Source organism: Pseudorasbora parva, chromosome 5 (genome assembly GCF_024679245.1).
Source record: "Pseudorasbora parva isolate DD20220531a chromosome 5, ASM2467924v1, whole genome shotgun sequence".
NCBI classification, from domain to species: Eukaryota; Metazoa; Chordata; class Actinopteri; order Cypriniformes; family Gobionidae; genus Pseudorasbora; species Pseudorasbora parva.
This window is the reverse complement of record NC_090176.1, coordinates 14,664,588-14,683,139: the sequence shown is the minus strand read 5'-3', so window position 1 is coordinate 14,683,139 and position 18,552 is coordinate 14,664,588.

The following is an 18,552-nucleotide window of genomic DNA, read 5'->3' as shown; positions in this document are numbered from 1 at the left end:
TCGCGGAGGCAGCCATTGTTCCACTCAGAGAACGCGGCGTTCGGATGCTCAACTACCTCGACGATTGGCTGATTCTAGCCCAGTCGAAGGACCAGTTGTGCGAACACAGGGACCTGGTGCTCAGTCACCTCAGCCAGTTGGGCCTTCGGGTCAACCGAGAGAAGAGCAAACTCTGTCCTACACAGAGGATCTCTTATCTCGGTATGGAGTTGGAATCGGTCAACCGGACTGCGCGCCTCATCGAGGAGCGAGTCCAGTCGGTGTTGAACTGCTTGAATATGTTCAAGAGCAGGACAGCGGTCCCACTGAAATTCTTTCAGAGGCTCCTGGGGCATATGGCATCTGCAGCCGCGGTCACGCCGCTCGGATTGCTTCATATGAGACCGCTTCAACGCTGGCTCAATGGCTGAGTCCCGAGGTGGGCATGGCAGAGCGGTCAGTACCGGGTCCCAGTGACTCCTTACAAGTGTCCAGGCATGCTGTGCTATTCACGGATGCCTCCGCTACCGGCTGGGGGGCCACGTACAACGGGCATGCAGTTGCTGGTCTTTGGACGGGGCCGCAATTGCATTGGCACATCAATTGCCTCGAGTTACTGGCAGTACACTTGGCACTCCGCCGCCTCAAGGGGCCGCTGCGTGGCAAGCATGCACTGGTCCGTACGGACAGCACCACGGCCGTTGTGTACATCAACCGTCAGGGTGGTCTACGCTCCCGTCGTCTGCTCCAACTCGCCTGCCACCTCCTTCTGTGGAGTCAGAAGCAGCTGAGGTCGCTTCGGGCCATTCATGTCCCTGGTGCGCTGAACCAGACAGCCGACGAGCTCTCTCGTCAGCCGACACCTCCAGGAGAGTGGCGACTCCACCCCCAGGCGGTCCAGCTGATATGGGACCAGTTCGGAGCCGCACAGGTAGACCTGTTTGCCTCTCCGGACTCGACCCATTGCCAGTGGTACTATTCCCTGACCGGGGGTACCCTCGGCACAGATGCACTGGCGCACAGCTTGCCCCGGGACCTACGCAAGTATGCGTTCCCCCAGTGAGCCTTCTTGCACAGACTCTGTGCAAGGTCAGGGAGGACGAGGAGCAGGTCTTGTTAGTTGAGCCGTATTGGCCCAACCGGACCTGGTTCCCAGAACTTACACTCCTCGCGACAGCCCCTCCTTGGCCGATTCCCCTGAGGAAGGACCTTCTTTCTCAGGGACGGGGCACCCTATGGCACCCGCGTCCAGACCTCTGGAATCTTCATGTCTGGTCCCTGGACGGGACGCGGAGGTTCTAGATGGACTACCACAAGCTGTCGTAGAAAAAGTACCATCGCTTCAGCTAGAGCCCCCTCTACGAGGCGCCTCTATGCTCTGAAGTGGAACCTGTTCGTTGAGTGGTGCGCTTCCCGCCAGGAAGACCCCCGAAGGTGTTCGATTAGTGTCGTGCTTTCCTTCCTGCAAGACGGGTTGGAGCGAAAGCTGTCTCCCTCCACCCTCAAGCTATATGCTGTGGCGATAGCAGCGTACCATGATGTAGTAGAAGGTAAGTCCGTGGGGAAGCACGACCTAATCCTCAGGTTCCTCAGAGGTGCGAGGAGACTAAATCCTCCTCGTCCTACCCTGATACCCTCTTGGGACTTGACTCTAGTGCTCAGAGAAAACACTTCAGAGCCCCCCGTTCGAGCCTTTGGCGTCCTGTGAGCTTAAAATCTTGTCAATGAAGACAGTGCTCCTGACGGCATTGGCCTCGATCAAGAGGGTAGGGGACCTGCATGCACTTTCGGTCAACGAATCGTGCCTAGAGTTCGGGCCCGGTAACTCTCACGTTGTCCTGAGACCCCGGCCCGGATATGTGCCCAAGGTTCCTACCACTCCCTTCCGGGATCAGGTAGTGAACCTGCAAGCGCTGCCTTCGGAGGAGGCAGACCCAGCCATGGCTCTGTTGTGTCCGGTCCGCGCTCTTCGCGCTTACGTTTACCGGACCCAGAGCCTTCGGACCTCAGAGCAACTCTTCGTCTGTTACAGAGGCCAGCAGAAGGGAAAGGCTGTCTCCAAGCAGAGGTTAGCCCACTGGATAGTGGATGCTATAGTCTTGGCTTACCAGTCCCAAGACGTGCCTTGCCCGTTCGGTGTAATAGCACACTCCACTAGGAGTGTTGCTTCTTCCTGGGCGCTGGCTCAAGGCGCCTCGCTGACAGACATATGTAGAGCTGCGGGCTGGGCGACACCTAACACGTTTGCTAGATTCTATAGCTTACGGTATCTTCCCGCATCCTCGCCCCCAGTGGCCAGGAGCGTTAAGTGCCCGTTCTAAGTGTCGGCTTGCAAAACGCCACTCCCGCCCTCTGGGCCGGATACGTGCGTCTATTGTCTCCAGTTGTGTTCCCCGGGAAACCGGCTAACCCTGTCGAGCTCCTCCGTCACCCCTCGGTTGCGGACCGTCTGACGCCAGGCCTGCACCCGTATACTTGTGAAACGTGGCTGTAGGCTGGATTCCATATGTAGCGGTTCCCTCACGGCAACCCCATATGTGTATTCTTCCACGGTACCAGCTACCCTTCGGGCTAGCCCCGTGTCTTTCCCTCGACAGAGCCCGCTCTGTCGTCTCTGGGCGTGTTCTTTCCCCCCTTCAATCAGGCTGGAACCACCCCAGAGACTGCCATATGTTGCACTACCCTGCCAGGTTAGTCCTTATGTGTACTCTGCCACCTCTCCTTCCCTGAAGGACGTGGCCCCGCAGCATACCCCCTCTCGGAGGTAGGCACGCTTTCCCAGCGTTATAAGCAATAGTCATTCTGAGTGGGTCTTGCAGAAACAGCAGTGACTGTACTCCCTGCTTGGAGCCCTGACTTCCGTACCATACTAGACGGGACAGTGTGCTCAAGCAGGACGCTGGAAGGGCCAGCATCCTGGCGTTTTCCATAGGGATCCCATTCATCGGTTCAGTTCTGACGTACGTCGAACGTGACCGACTGAAAGGGAACGTCTCGGTTACGTATGTAACCCTCGTTCCCTGATGGAGGGAACGGAGACGTACGTCCCGTCGCCAGGTGCTGTGCTTCCGCTGGGAGTCTGGTCACCAGTCGGCTCCTCAGCAGGAAAAGCGCTGATCTACCATTCCACTTCCCGTTTTATACCCGCGCTGCGGGGCGGAGCGTGGAATGCGTGGATCGCATGCCAAATTTCATTGGCTCGTTTTTAAACACTTGAAGTAGGATTGGTCTCTAAAGTAAGATCCCATTCGCCGGTTCAGTTCTGACGTACGTCTCCGTTCCCTCCATCAGGGAACGAGGGTTACATACGGAACCGAGACGATACATAGTGATAGATTAATCAGTAGTTCAATTGTGACATTTTGAATACATTTTTTGGCCAAGGAGTATTCAAACTTAAAATGTATAAACAGACTTATAACTTTATGGTATTTCTTCAGAAGTTCAAACATGACTTTTGGAACTATTTTTTCTGACCCTGGAATCTATGAACTTGGACTCTCTATGCATACCAATAGACTCCTAATGTTTCATCAGTAGTTCAATGATAATAGTAATATATTCAACTTTCAATAAATTCAGTGGTTCCAGGACTACTATTCATCAGTAGTTCAAGTGTGACATTTTGAATACATTTTTGGCCAAGGAGACTTAAAACTTAAAACAAATAAACAGACGAATGACTTTATGGTGTTTCTTCAGAAGTTCAAACATGACCTTTTTGAACTCTTTTTTTCTGACCCTGGAATATATGAACTTGAACTTTAGATGCATACCAATTGACTCCTAATGTTTCATCAGTAGTTCAAGAATGACTTTTTTTGGAAAATAAAATTTCTGACCCTGGATCCTATGCACTTGAACGTTCTATATATACGAATCTGTTAATTTATCAGTAGTTCAAGGATGACTTTTTTTGAAAAATAAAAAGCCTGACCCTGGATCCTATGAAGTTGAACTTTTTATATGAAAGTTCATCTTAATAGACTCCTTAATAGATTCATCACTAGTTCAAATGTGAAATGTTGAATACATTTTTGGCCAAGTAGTCTTCAAACTTAAAATGTATAAACAGACATGATTTTAATGGTGTTTCTTCAGAAGTTCAAACATGACTTTTTGAACTATTTTTTCTGACCCTGGAATCTATGAACTTGGACTCTCTATGCATACCAATAGACTCCTAATGTTTCATCAGTAGTTCAATGATAATAGTAATATATTCAACTTTCTATAAATTCAGTGGTTCAAGGACTACTATTCAAAAGTTGCTCAAGTGTGACGTTTTGAATACATTTTTGGCCAAGGAGACTTTAAACTTAAAACAAATAAACAGACTAATGACGTTAATGGTGTTTCTTCAGAAGTTCAAACATGGCTTTTGAACTATTTTTTCTGACCATGGAATCTATGAACATGAATTTCTATGCATACCAATAAACTCCTAATGTTTCATCAGTAGTTCAAGGTTAATAATAATATATTCAACTTTCTATACATAGGAATAGATTCATCAGTAGTTCAAGAGTGAAATTTTGAATACATTGTTGGCAAAAGAGTCTTCAAACTTAAAATGTATAAACAGACTTATGACTTTATGGTGTTTCTTCAGAAGTTCAAACATGCATCCCCTCCTGCGTCCCCCACCCTGCTAGAGCCGAGCAGCAGCCTCCACTGGAGGAGCAGGGTTCCGGACGCGTGCGAGGCGCCCAACCCGTCCAGGGCCCGCTAACCGGCAGGCAAGCGCAAGGGGACGCGGTCCTGAGACGGGCCGGCTAGGGAGAACAGGAGCTGCTCGGGGGAGACGATGTTCGCATCCCTCCCCCACCCCCCCGGAGGAGGACCGGGGGGCCCTGACTGGTTACGGTTCTGCCACTGGCTCTCCGGAGTCCAGCGGTACCCACATTTTTAAGAGCAGTTTCCTCTCTCTCTGGGCCCCAAGAGGGTCAGGTTGGCAGTGTGCGATGCCCACGGGCCTTGTCACTCCTTTCCTACCCTCCCATCGCCAGGGGGCAGTTGTGTGGACCTCGAGGACGCCCCCGGGCCTTCTCACCCACACGCTGCCTCTCTCGTGAGCACTCAGTCAACACTCCGGGCCGCCCACGGGCCTCCCGGGTCGGGGCTGGGTGCTTCACTTCCCTGCCTCCGGGCAGTGGGCAGCAGAGTGGGCTCCGAGGACGCCTCCGGGCCTTCTCACCCACTCTCTGTCCAAACCAGGAGTGCTCAGGCAACACTTCGGCCGCCTCCGGGCCTCCCGAGTCGGGCCAGAGTACTCTGCTTCGCTGCCCCACCCCGGGCACGTCTGTGGTGCCGTTGGTCCCGCTTGCACGGTCTCTGGGGGCCTGGCTAGGTCATCCGTACCATCAGACTCAGCTACGCGATTCAGTTCGCGCGCCGGCCGCCCAAGTACAGGGGCATCCTCTTCACCTCCGTGCGAAGCAGCGATGCTCATGTCTTGAGGTCGGAGATCGAGGTCCTACTAGCGAAGGACGCGATCGAGCCGGTTCCTCCAGCCGATATGAAGACGGGGTTCTACAGCCCCTACTTCATTGTGCCCAAGAAAGGGGGTGGGTTACGACCAATCCTGGACCTGCGAGTTCTGAATCGGGCCCTGCACAAGCTCCCGTTCAGAATGTTGACGCAGAAACGCATTTTTCAATGCATCCGTCCCCAGGATTGGTTTGCAGCGATCGACCTGAAGGACGCATACTCCATGTGTCTATTCTCCCTCGACACAGACCGTTCCTGTGCTTTGTGTTCGAGGGGAAAGCATATCAGTACAAGGTCCTGCCCTTCGGGCTGTCTCTGTCGCCCCGCGTCTTTGCGAAGGTCGCGGAGGCAGCCATTGTTCCACTCAGAGAACGCGGCGTTCGGATGCTCAACTACCTCGACGATTGGCTGATTCTAGCCCAGTCGAAGGACCAGTTGTGCGAACACAGGGACCTGGTGCTCAGTCACCTCAGCCAGTTGGGCCTTCGGGTCAACCGAGAGAAGAGCAAACTCTGTCCTACACAGAGGATCTCTTATCTCGGTATGGAGTTGGAATCGGTCAACCGGACTGCGCGCCTCATCGAGGAGCGAGTCCAGTCGGTGTTGAACTGCTTGAATATGTTCAAGAGCAGGACAGCGGTCCCACTGAAATTCTTTCAGAGGCTCCTGGGGCATATGGCATCTGCAGCCGCGGTCACGCCGCTCGGATTGCTTCATATGAGACCGCTTCAACGCTGGCTCAATGGCTGAGTCCCGAGGTGGGCATGGCAGAGCGGTCAGTACCGGGTCCCAGTGACTCCTTACAAGTGTCCAGGCATGCTGTGCTATTCACGGATGCCTCCGCTACCGGCTGGGGGGCCACGTACAACGGGCATGCAGTTGCTGGTCTTTGGACGGGGCCGCAATTGCATTGGCACATCAATTGCCTCGAGTTACTGGCAGTACACTTGGCACTCCGCCGCCTCAAGGGGCCGCTGCGTGGCAAGCATGCACTGGTCCGTACGGACAGCACCACGGCCGTTGTGTACATCAACCGTCAGGGTGGTCTACGCTCCCGTCGTCTGCTCCAACTCGCCTGCCACCTCCTTCTGTGGAGTCAGAAGCAGCTGAGGTCGCTTCGGGCCATTCATGTCCCTGGTGCGCTGAACCAGACAGCCGACGAGCTCTCTCGTCAGCCGACACCTCCAGGAGAGTGGCGACTCCACCCCCAGGCGGTCCAGCTGATATGGGACCAGTTCGGAGCCGCACAGGTAGACCTGTTTGCCTCTCCGGACTCGACCCATTGCCAGTGGTACTATTCCCTGACCGGGGGTACCCTCGGCACAGATGCACTGGCGCACAGCTTGCCCCGGGACCTACGCAAGTATGCGTTCCCCCAGTGAGCCTTCTTGCACAGACTCTGTGCAAGGTCAGGGAGGACGAGGAGCAGGTCTTGTTAGTTGAGCCGTATTGGCCCAACCGGACCTGGTTCCCAGAACTTACACTCCTCGCGACAGCCCCTCCTTGGCCGATTCCCCTGAGGAAGGACCTTCTTTCTCAGGGACGGGGCACCCTATGGCACCCGCGTCCAGACCTCTGGAATCTTCATGTCTGGTCCCTGGACGGGACGCGGAGGTTCTAGATGGACTACCACAAGCTGTCGTAGAAAAAGTACCATCGCTTCAGCTAGAGCCCCCTCTACGAGGCGCCTCTATGCTCTGAAGTGGAACCTGTTCGTTGAGTGGTGCGCTTCCCGCCAGGAAGACCCCCGAAGGTGTTCGATTAGTGTCGTGCTTTCCTTCCTGCAAGACGGGTTGGAGCGAAAGCTGTCTCCCTCCACCCTCAAGCTATATGCTGTGGCGATAGCAGCGTACCATGATGTAGTAGAAGGTAAGTCCGTGGGGAAGCACGACCTAATCCTCAAGGTTCCTCAGAGGTGCGAGGAGACTAAATCCTCCTCATCCTACCCTGATACCCTCTTGGGACTTGACTCTAGTGCTCAGAGAAAACACTTCAGAGCCCCCCGTTCGAGCCTTTGGCGTCCTGTGAGCTTAAAATCTTGTCAATGAAGACAGTGCTCCTGACGGCATTGGCCTCGATCAAGAGGGTAGGGGACCTGCATGCACTTTCGGTCAACGAATCGTGCCTAGAGTTCGGGCCCGGTAACTCTCACGTTGTCCTGAGACCCCGGCCCGGATATGTGCCCAAGGTTCCTACCACTCCCTTCCGGGATCAGGTAGTGAACCTGCAAGCGCTGCCTTCGGAGGAGGCAGACCCAGCCATGGCTCTGTTGTGTCCGGTCCGCGCTCTTTGCGCTTACGTTTACCGGACCCAGAGCCTTCGGACCTCAGAGCAACTCTTCGTCTGTTACAGAGGCCAGCAGAAGGGAAAGGCTGTCTCCAAGCAGAGGTTAGCCCACTGGATAGTGGATGCTATAGTCTTGGCTTACCAGTCCCAAGACGTGCCTTGCCCGTTCGGTGTAATAGCACACTCCACTAGGAGTGTTGCTTCTTCCTGGGCGCTGGCTCAAGGCGCCTCGCTGACAGACATATGTAGAGCTGCGGGCTGGGCGACACCTAACACGTTTGCTAGATTCTATAGCTTACGGTATCTTCCCGCATCCTCGCCCCCAGTGGCCAGGAGCGTTAAGTGCCCGTTCTAAGTGTCGGCTTGCAAAACGCCACTCCCGCCCTCTGGGCCGGATACGTGCGTCTATTGTCTCCAGTTGTGTTCCCCGGGAAACCGGCTAACCCTGTCGAGCTCCTCCGTCACCCCTCGGTTGCGGACCGTCTGACGCCAGGCCTGCACCCGTATACTTGTGAAACGTGGCTGTAGGCTGGATTCCATATGTAGCGGTTCCCTCACGGCAACCCCATATGTGTATTCTTCCACGGTACCAGCTACCCTTCGGGCTAGCCCCGTGTCTTTCCCTCGACAGAGCCCGCTCTGTCGTCTCTGGGCGTGTTCTTTCCCCCCTTCAATCAGGCTGGAACCACCCCAGAGACTGCCATATGTTGCACTACCCTGCCAGGTTAGTCCTTATGTGTACTCTGCCACCTCTCCTTCCCTGAAGGACGTGGCCCCGCAGCGTACCCCCTCTCGGAGGTAGGCACGCTTTCCCAGCGTTATAAGCAATAGTCATTCTGAGTGGGTCTTGCAGAAACAGCAGTGACTGTACTCCCTGCTTGGAGCCCTGACTTCCGTACCATACTAGACGGTACAGTGTGCTCAAGCAGGACGCTGGAAGGGCCAGCATCCTGGCGTTTTCCATAGGGATCCCATTCATCGGTTCAGTTCTGACGTACGTCGAACGTGACCGACTGAAAGGGAACGTCTCGGTTACGTATGTAACCCTCGTTCCCTGATGGAGGGAACGGAGACGTACATCCCGTCGCCAGGTGCTGTGCTTCCGCTGGGAGTCTGGTCACCAGTCGGCTCCTCAGCAGGAAAAGCGCTGATCTACCATTCCACTTCCCGTTTTATACCCGCGCTGCGGGGCGGAGCGTGGAATGCGTGGATCGCATGCCAAATTTCATTGGCTCGTTTTTAAACACTTGAAGTAGGATTGGTCTCTAAAGTAAGATCCCATTCGCCGGTTCAGTTCTGACGTACGTCTCCGTTCCCTCCATCAGGGAACGAGGGTTACATACGGAACCGAGACGATACATAGTGATAGATTAATCAGTAGTTCAATTGTGACATTTTGAATACATTTTTTGGCCAAGGAGTATTCAAACTTAAAATGTATAAACAGACTTATAACTTTATGGTATTTCTTCAGAAGTTCAAACATGACTTTTGGAACTATTTTTTCTGACCCTGGAATCTATGAACTTGGACTCTCTATGCATACCAATAGACTCCTAATGTTTCATCAGTAGTTCAATGATAATAGTAATATATTCAACTTTCAATAAATTCAGTGGTTCCAGGACTACTATTCATCAGTAGTTCAAGTGTGACATTTTGAATACATTTTTGGCCAAGGAGACTTAAAACTTAAAACAAATAAACAGACGAATGACTTTATGGTGTTTCTTCAGAAGTTCAAACATGACCTTTTTGAACTCTTTTTTTCTGACCCTGGAATATATGAACTTGAACTTTAGATGCATACCAATTGACTCCTAATGTTTCATCAGTAGTTCAAGAATGACTTTTTTTGGAAAATAAAATTTCTGACCCTGGATCCTATGCACTTGAACGTTCTATATACACGAATCTGTTAATTTATCAGTAGTTCAAGGATGACTTTTTTTGAAAAATAAAAAGCCTGACCCTGGATCCTATGAAGTTGAACTTTTTATATGAAAGTTCATCTTAATAGACTCCTTAATAGATTCATCACTAGTTCAAATGTGAAATGTTGAATACATTTTTGGCCAAGTAGTCTTCAAACTTAAAATGTATAAACAGACTTATGATTTTAATGGTGTCTCTTTAGAAGTTCAAACATGACTTTTTGAACTATTTTTTCTGACCCTGGAATCTATGAACTTGGACTCTCTATGCATACCAATAGACTCCTAATGTTTCATCAGTAGTTCAATGATAATAGTAATATATTCAACTTTCTATAAATTCAGTGGTTCAAGGACTACTATTCAAAAGTTGCTCAAGCGTGACGTTTTGAATACATTTTTGGCCAAGGAGACTTTAAACTTAAAACAAATAAACAGACTAATGACGTTAATGGTGTTTCTTCAGAAGTTCAAACATGGCTTTTGAACTATTTTTTCTGACCATGGAATCTATGAACATGAATTTCTATGCATACCAATAAACTCCTAATGTTTCATCAGTAGTTCAAGGTTAATAATAATATATTCAACTTTCTATACATAGGAATAGATTCATCAGTAGTTCAAGAGTGAAATTTTGAATACATTGTTGGCAAAAGAGTCTTCAAACTTAAAATGTATAAACAGACTTATGACTTTATGGTGTTTCTTCAGAAGTTCAAACATGACCTTTTTGAACTATTTTTTTCTGACCCTGGAATATATGAACTTGAACTTTAGATGCATACCAATCGACTCCTAATGTTTCATCAGTAGTTAAAGGATGACTTTTTTTGGAAAATAAAATGTCTGACCCTGGATCCTATGAACTTGAAATTTCTATACATAGTAATAGATTAATCAGTAGTTCAATTGTGACATTTTGAATACATTATTTGGCGAACTTTATGCTATTTCTTCAGAAGTTCAAACATGACTTTTTGAAGTATTTTTTCTGACCCCTGGAATCTATGAACTTGGACTTTCTATTCATACCAATTGACTCCTAATGTTTCATCAGTAGTTCAAGGATAATAATAATAATATATTCAACTTTCTATACATAGGAATAGATTCATCAGTAGTTCAAGAGTGAAATTTTGTTTAAATTTGATGTAGACCCTTGTGTCGCGTCAGTCGGCGCTCTAGATGCGCGGTCGAGACTATGAAACCTCAGATGGGGTCGAGTGCCTTCGCCTATCCCCCGATCTAGTTCATTTCTAGTGTTACTGGAAAAGGGCTACTTTGGCTGATAAGCGCTGGTGGCCTAAGGATTACAGTGGGGATTCCCCGCCGGTTAAATCCCCTCGGGCCCCCACTCCTCTATCGCATCAAAAGCATGCTGAGACTCTGTTCGTGGGTGGTACGGATTCTCTCATGAGAACACGACCACGTCAGGGCATTGTTCGCCTTGCCTTCTTCATAGAGGCTTGAGCGTTCAGTGCGCTGTGTGCCGTTCTGACGGCCACGTTCACTGTCTCGCATGCCTGCTGGTCGTTGAAGATGGAATCGCTGGTCCTAAGAGAAAAGGTCTTAACGTTTCATTTTTGGCTCTGGCAGAGGACAGATGTCAATTGCTGCATCGGAGAGAGGGGAATATGGAGCGCCATAAGGGCCAAAAAAAAAAAAAAAAAAATTGAATTGAATTGAATTTTGTTTTCCCTCTCTCACTGCCCTCTGTCCTGCACGCACGGGGGTAGTCCCAGCCCAGGGGTTGTGCAATAACTGCGTGCGGTGTTGGACCTCGCCCTATGGGCGACGAAAATCACTGCACGCTCCCTGGGTCAGGCGATGTCCACACTAGTGGTCCAGGAACAGGGGGCTAACCTGGCAGATATGCGCAAGAAAAGCCTGTCTGTCAGGCTGGCCTCCTCGGCGACGCCATCGAGAACTTTGCCCAGCAGTTCTTGGTGGCCCAGAAGCAGACGGAGGCGTTGCACCAGGGTGCCGACGACCAGCTGCTCAGTTGTCGGTCGCGGCGCCTCTGTCGGCTTGTCGCCAAGGGCATCCCCTCCTGCGTCCTCCACCCTGCTAGAGCCGAGCAGCAGCCTCCACTGGAGGAGCAGGGTTCCGGAAGCGTGCGAGGCGCCCAACCCGTCCAGGGCCCGCTAACCGGCAGGCAAGCGCAAGGGGACGCGGTCCTGAGACGGGCCGGCTAGGGAGAACAGGAGCTGCTCGGGGGAGACGATGTTCGCATCCCTCCCCCACCCCCCCGGAGGAGGACCGGGGGGCCCTGACTGGTTACGGTTCTGCCACTGGCTCTCCGGAGTCCAGCGGTACCCACATTTTTAAGAGCAGTTTCCTCTCTCTCTGGGCCCCAAGAGGGTCAGGTTGGCAGTGTGCGATGCCCACGGGCCTTGTCACTCCTTTCCTACCCTCCCATCGCCAGGGGGCAGTTGTGTGGACCTCGAGGACGCCCCCGGGCCTTCTCACCCACACGCTGCCTCTCTCGTGAGCACTCAGTCAACACTCCGGGCCGCCCACGGGCCTCCCGGGTCGGGGCTGGGTGCTTCACTTCCCTGCCTCCGGGCAGTGGGCAGCAGAGTGGGCTCCGAGGACGCCTCCGGGCCTTCTCACCCACTCTCTGTCCAAACCAGGAGTGCTCAGGCAACACTTCGGCCGCCTCCGGGCCTCCCGAGTCGGGCCAGAGTACTCTGCTTCGCTGCCCCACCCCGGGCACGTCTGTGGTGCCGTTGGTCCCGCTTGCACGGTCTCTGGGGGCCTGGCTAGGTCATTCGTACCATCAGACTCAGCTACGCGATTCAGTTCGCGCGCCGGCCGCCCAAGTACAGGGGCATCCTCTTCACCTCCGTGCGAAGCAGCGATGCTCATGTCTTGAGGTCGGAGATCGAGGTCCTACTAGCGAAGGACGCGATCGAGCCGGTTCCTCCAGCCGATATGAAGACGGGGTTCTACAGCCCCTACTTCATTGTGCCCAAGAAAGGGGGTGGGTTACGACCAATCCTGGACCTGCGAGTTCTGAATCGGGCCCTGCACAAGCTCCCGTTCAGAATGTTGACGCAGAAACGCATTTTTCAATGCATCCGTCCCCAGGATTGGTTTGCAGCGATCGACCTGAAGGACGCATACTCCATGTGTCTATTCTCCCTCGACACAGACCGTTCCTGTGCTTTGTGTTCGAGGGGAAAGCATATCAGTACAAGGTCCTGCCCTTCGGGCTGTCTCTGTCGCCCCGCGTCTTTGCGAAGGTCGCGGAGGCAGCCATTGTTCCACTCAGAGAACGCGGCGTTCGGATGCTCAACTACCTCGACGATTGGCTGATTCTAGCCCAGTCGAAGGACCAGTTGTGCGAACACAGGGACCTGGTGCTCAGTCACCTCAGCCAGTTGGGCCTTCGGGTCAACCGAGAGAAGAGCAAACTCTGTCCTACACAGAGGATCTCTTATCTCGGTATGGAGTTGGAATCGGTCAACCGGACTGCGCGCCTCATCGAGGAGCGAGTCCAGTCGGTGTTGAACTGCTTGAATATGTTCAAGAGCAGGACAGCGGTCCCACTGAAATTCTTTCAGAGGCTCCTGGGGCATATGGCATCTGCAGCCGCGGTCACGCCGCTCGGATTGCTTCATATGAGACCGCTTCAACGCTGGCTCAATGGCTGAGTCCCGAGGTGGGCATGGCAGAGCGGTCAGTACCGGGTCCCAGTGACTCCTTACAAGTGTCCAGGCATGCTGTGCTATTCACGGATGCCTCCGCTACCGGCTGGGGGGCCACGTACAACGGGCATGCAGTTGCTGGTCTTTGGACGGGGCCGCAATTGCATTGGCACATCAATTGCCTCGAGTTACTGGCAGTACACTTGGCACTCCGCCGCCTCAAGGGGCCGCTGCGTGGCAAGCATGCACTGGTCCGTACGGACAGCACCACGGCCTTTGTGTACATCAACCGTCAGGGTGGTCTACGCTCCCGTCGTCTGCTCCAACTCGCCTGCCACCTCCTTCTGTGGAGTCAGAAGCAGCTGAGGTCGCTTCGGGCCATTCATGTCCCTGGTGCGCTGAACCAGACAGCCGACGAGCTCTCTCGTCAGCCGACACCTCCAGGAGAGTGGCGACTCCACCCCCAGGCGGTCCAGCTGATATGGGACCAGTTCGGAGCCGCACAGGTAGACCTGTTTGCCTCTCCGGACTCGACCCATTGCCAGTGGTACTATTCCCTGACCGGGGGTACCCTCGGCACAGATGCACTGGCGCACAGCTTGCCCCGGGACCTACGCAAGTATGCGTTCCCCCAGTGAGCCTTCTTGCACAGACTCTGTGCAAGGTCAGGGAGGACGAGGAGCAGGTCTTGTTAGTTGAGCCGTATTGGCCCAACCGGACCTGGTTCCCAGAACTTACACTCCTCGCGACAGCCCCTCCTTGGCCGATTCCCCTGAGGAAGGACCTTCTTTCTCAGGGACGGGGCACCCTATGGCACCCGCGTCCAGACCTCTGGAATCTTCATGTCTGGTCCCTGGACGGGACGCGGAGGTTCTAGATGGACTACCACAAGCTGTCGTAGAAAAAGTACCATCGCTTCAGCTAGAGCCCCCTCTACGAGGCGCCTCTATGCTCTGAAGTGGAACCTGTTCGTTGAGTGGTGCGCTTCCCGCCAGGAAGACCCCAGAAGGTGTTCGATTAGTGTCGTGCTTTCCTTCCTGCAAGACGGGTTGGAGCGAAAGCTGTCTCCCTCCACCCTCAAGCTATATGCTGTGGCGATAGCAGCGTACCATGATGTAGTAGAAGGTAAGTCCGTGGGGAAGCACGACCTAATCCTCAGGTTCCTCAGAGGTGCGAGGAGACTAAATCCTCCTCGTCCTACCCTGATACCCTCTTGGGACTTGACTCTAGTGCTCAGAGAAAACACTTCAGAGCCCCCCGTTCGAGCCTTTGGCGTCCTGTGAGCTTAAAATCTTGTCAATGAAGACAGTGCTCCTGACGGCATTGGCCTCGATCAAGAGGGTAGGGGACCTGCATGCACTTTCGGTCAACGAATCGTGCCTAGAGTTCGGGCCCGGTAACTCTCACGTTGTCCTGAGACCCCGGCCCGGATATGTGCCCAAGGTTCCTACCACTCCCTTCCGGGATCAGGTCCGCGCTCTTCGCGCTTACGTTTACCGGACCCAGAGCCTTCGGACCTCAGAGCAACTCTTCGTCTGTTACAGAGGCCAGCAGAAGGGAAAGGCTGTCTCCAAGCAGAGGTTAGCCCACTGGATAGTGGATGCTATAGTCTTGGCTTACCAGTCCCAAGACGTGCCTTGCCCGTTCGGTGTAATAGCACACTCCACTAGGAGTGTTGCTTCTTCCTGGGCGCTGGCTCAAGGCGCCTCGCTGACAGACATATGTAGAGCTGCGGGCTGGGCGACACCTAACACGTTTGCTAGATTCTATAGCTTACGGTATCTTCCCGCATCCTCGCCCCCAGTGGCCAGGAGCGTTAAGTGCCCGTTCTAAGTGTCGGCTTGCAAAACGCCACTCCCGCCCTCTGGGCCGGATACGTGCGTCTATTGTCTCCAGTTGTGTTCCCCGGGAAACCGGCTAACCCTGTCGAGCTCCTCCGTCACCCCTCGGTTGCGGACCGTCTGACGCCAGGCCTGCACCCGTATACTTGTGAAACGTGGCTGTAGGCTGGATTCCATATGTAGCGGTTCCCTCACGGCAACCCCATATGTGTATTCTTCCACGGTACCAGCTACCCTTCGGGCTAGCCCCGTGTCTTTCCCTCGACAGAGCCCGCTCTGTCGTCTCTGGGCGTGTTCTTTCCCCCCTTCAATCAGGCTGGAACCACCCCAGAGACTGCCATATGTTGCACTACCCTGCCAGGTTAGTCCTTATGTGTACTCTGCCACCTCTCCTTCCCTGAAGGACGTGGCCCCGCAGCGTACCCCCTCTCGGAGGTAGGCACGCTTTCCCAGCGTTATAAGCAATAGTCATTCTGAGTGGGTCTTGCAGAAACAGCAGTGACTGTACTCCCTGCTTGGAGCCCTGACTTCCGTACCATACTAGACGGTACAGTGTGCTCAAGCAGGACGCTGGAAGGGCCAGCATCCTGGCGTTTTCCATAGGGATCCCATTCATCGGTTCAGTTCTGACGTACGTCGAACGTGACCGACTGAAAGGGAACGTCTCGGTTACGTATGTAACCCTCGTTCCCTGATGGAGGGAACGGAGACGTACGTCCCGTCGCCAGGTGCTGTGCTTCCGCTGGGAGTCTGGTCACCAGTCGGCTCCTCAGCAGGAAAAGCGCTGATCTACCATTCCACTTCCCGTTTTATACCCGCGCTGCGGGGCGGAGCGTGGAATGCGTGGATCGCATGCCAAATTTCATTGGCTCGTTTTTAAACACTTGAAGTAGGATTGGTCTCTAAAGTAAGATCCCATTCGCCGGTTCAGTTCTGACGTACGTCTCCGTTCCCTCCATCAGGGAACGAGGGTTACATACGGAACCGAGACGATACATAGTGATAGATTAATCAGTAGTTCAATTGTGACATTTTGAATACATTTTTTGGCCAAGGAGTATTCAAACTTAAAATGTATAAACAGACTTATAACTTTATGGTATTTCTTCAGAAGTTCAAACATGACTTTTGGAACTATTTTTTCTGACCCTGGAATCTATGAACTTGGACTCTCTATGCATACCAATAGACTCCTAATGTTTCATCAGTAGTTCAATGATAATAGTAATATATTCAACTTTCAATAAATTCAGTGGTTCCAGGACTACTATTCATCAGTAGTTCAAGTGTGACATTTTGAATACATTTTTGGCCAAGGAGACTTAAAACTTAAAACAAATAAACAGACGAATGACTTTATGGTGTTTCTTCAGAAGTTCAAACATGACCTTTTTGAACTCTTTTTTTCTGACCCTGGAATATATGAACTTGAACTTTAGATGCATACCAATTGACTCCTAATGTTTCATCAGTAGTTCAAGAATGACTTTTTTTGGAAAATAAAATTTCTGACCCTGGATCCTATGCACTTGAACGTTCTATATATACGAATCTGTTAATTTATCAGTAGTTCAAGGATGACTTTTTTTGAAAAATAAAAAGCCTGACCCTGGATCCTATGAAGTTGAACTTTTTATATGAAAGTTCATCTTAATAGACTCCTTAATAGATTCATCACTAGTTCAAATGTGAAATGTTGAATACATTTTTGGCCAAGTAGTCTTCAAACTTAAAATGTATAAACAGACTTATGATTTTAATGGTGTTTCTTCAGAAGTTCAAACATGACTTTTTGAACTATTTTTTCTGACCCTGGAATCTATGAACTTGGACTCTCTATGCATACCAATAGACTCCTAATGTTTCATCAGTAGTTCAATGATAATAGTAATATATTCAACTTTCTATAAATTCAGTGGTTCAAGGACTACTATTCAAAAGTTGCTCAAGTGTGACGTTTTGAATACATTTTTGGCCAAGGAGACTTTAAACTTAAAACAAATAAACAGACTAATGACGTTAATGGTGTTTCTTCAGAAGTTCAAACATGACTTTTGAACTATTTTTTCTGACCATGGAATCTATGAACATGAATTTCTATGCATACCAATAAACTCCTAATGTTTCATCAGTAGTTCAAGGTTAATAATAATATATTCAACTTTCTATACATAGGAATAGATTCATCAGTAGTTCAAGAGTGAAATTTTGAATACATTGTTGGCAAAAGAGTCTTCAAACTTAAAATGTATAAACAGACTTATGACTTTATGGTGTTTCTTCAGAAGTTCAAACATGACCTTTTTGAACTATTTTTTTCTGACCCTGGAATATATGAACTTGAACTTTAGATGCATACCAATCGACTCCTAATGTTTCATCAGTAGTTAAAGGATGACTTTTTTTGGAAAATAAAATGTCTGACCCTGGATCCTATGAACTTGAAATTTCTATACATAGTAATAGATTAATCAGTAGTTCAATTGTGACATTTTGAATACATTATTTGGCGAACTTTATGCTATTTCTTCAGAAGTTCAAACATGACTTTTTGAAGTATTTTTTCTGACCCCTGGAATCTATGAACTTGGACTTTCTATTCATACCAATTGACTCCTAATGTTTCATCAGTAGTTCAAGGATAATAATAATAATATATTCAACTTTCTATACATAGGAATAGATTCATCAGTAGTTCAAGAGTGAAATTTTGTTTAAATTTGATGTAGACCCTTGTGTCGCGTCAGTCGGCGCTCTAGATGCGCGGTCGAGACTATGAAACCTCAGATGGGGTCGAGTGCCTTCGCCTATCCCCCGATCTAGTTCATTTCTAGTGTTACTGGAAAAGGGCTACTTTGGCTGATAAGCGCTGGTGGCCTAAGGATTACAGTGGGGATTCCCCGCCGGGTAAATCCCCTCGGGCCCCCACTCCTCTATCGCATCAAAAGCATGCTGAGACTCTGTTCGTGGGTGGTACGGATTCTCTCATGAGAACACGACCACGTCAGGGCATTGTTCGCCTTGCCTTCTTCATAGAGGCTTGAGCGTTCAGTGCGCTGTGTGCCGTTCTGACGGCCACGTTCACTGTCTCGCATGCCTGCTGGTCGTTGAAGATGGAATCGCTGGTCCTAAGAGAAAAGGTCTTAACGTTTCATTTTTGGCTCTGGCAGAGGACAGATGTCAATTGCTGCATCGGAGAGAGGGGAATATGGAGCGCCATAAGGGCCAAAAAAAAAAAAAAAATTGAATTGAATTGAATTTTGTTTTCCCTCTCTCACTGCCCTCTGTCCTGCACGCACGGGGGTAGTCCCAGCCCAGGGGTTGTGCAATAACTGCGTGCGGTGTTGGACCTCGTCCTATGGGCGACGA